Genomic DNA, 1641 nt, shown 5'->3' with positions numbered 1-1641 from the left:
TACCTTTTATTCCCTTCTCTTGTCTTATTGCTATTGCTAAGACTTCCAAAACAATATTGAATAAAAGAGGTGATAGTGGGCATCCTTGCCTAGTTCTGAGGATATTTTTTCAAAACTGTTTTTAATCTTGCCTCATTAACATTATGTTGTTAGGTGCCATCAAGTCGAATACAACTCATAGGGACCCTATGAATAAAAGATCTGAACCCTACACCATCTTCACACTTCCTGTCACACAAGAGCCCATTGCTGCAATCACTGTGCAAATCTACCTGGTCAAGGGTCTTCCTCTCCTTCACTGACCCTCCGCCCTTCCCGGCATCATGGCCCTCTCCAAGTAATAGCCCCTCCTAGCAACATGCCCAAAGTATGTGTGGCAAACTCTCCTCATTTTTGCCTCCAAAGAGCACTCTGGCTGCACTCTCTCCAAGACATATCTGTACATTCTCTTGTCCATCCATGGGATGTTCAGTGCTTTTCTCCAACACCACAGGCTCAAAGGCATCAATTCTTTTTCTGTTACCCTTATTAATTGTCCAGCTCTCAGATGCATAGCAAGTAATCAGAAAGACCAAGGCCTGAATCAGAAATACCTTAGTCTTCGAACAGACATTATTACTCCTCAATAATTTGGAGAATCCCTAATTGCAGATTTTTCCAGTGCAGTGTGTCTTCTAATTTCCTGACTTCTTGTACCAAGGGTGTTAATTGTGAATCCAAGCAAGATGAAAATGTTGACATTTTCAATCTCCTCTCCATTCATCATTATGGTGTCTGTCTGTCCAGTGGTAAGAATCCTTGTTTTCTTGACATTTGAAATGCAATCCATACTGAAGGCTGCATTCCTTGATTTTCTGTAACCAGTGCTTCAAGTCCTCCTCACTTTCAGCAAGCGAGGTTGTGTAATTCACATCACAGAATTTAAAATTTACATGTGTTGTCATTTGCTGTCAAGTCACCTGTGACTCATAGCGACCCTACTGTGTACAATAACTCTGAACCCTACCCTATCCTGAACCAATTTCATCTTTGAAAGACCTAATCCCATTTCTCAGGTCATCGAGTCAATCCATCTCATCCTGGGTCTTCTTCTCCTGTGCTGTCCCTCTAACCTTTTGAGAATGATGTTCTTTTCCAAGGACCAGTGTCTCCTGGCCACATGCCTAAAGTATGTGAGACAGAACTTCAAAATTCTTGCCTCCAAGGAACAGCTTGGTTTCACCCTCTCCACAACAGACCTGTTTGTTCTCCTGGAAGTCCACAGTATGTTCAACTCTCTTCTCCAGCACAACTCAAAGGCATGAATTCTTCTTCTATCATCCTTAGTTATTGTCCAGATCTCTAATGCATAGCAAGTAATTGCAAAGACCATGGCCTGGATCAGGTGCACCTTAGTCTCCAGACTGATATCGTTACTCTTCAGTACTCTACAGAAGTCTCTGACAGTAGACTTTCTCAATGCAATTTGTCTTTTGATCTCCTGACTGCTGGTGCCAAGAATGTTGGTTGTGGAACCAAGCAAACTGAAGCTATTAAAAATCTCGATCTCTTCACCATCTATTATGAAGCTGCCATTTGGCCCAATGGTGAGATTCTTTGTTTTCTTAATGGTGAGATTCTTTGATTTCTTAATGTTGAGCT

The sequence above is a fragment of the Elephantulus edwardii genome, unplaced genomic scaffold (assembly GCF_000299155.1).
Source record: "Elephantulus edwardii isolate Elephantulus edwardi_28Jun2011 unplaced genomic scaffold, EleEdw1.0 scaffold00306, whole genome shotgun sequence".
Classification (NCBI taxonomy): domain Eukaryota; kingdom Metazoa; phylum Chordata; class Mammalia; order Macroscelidea; family Macroscelididae; genus Elephantulus; species Elephantulus edwardii.
Note: the sequence above shows the minus strand (reverse complement) of the source record.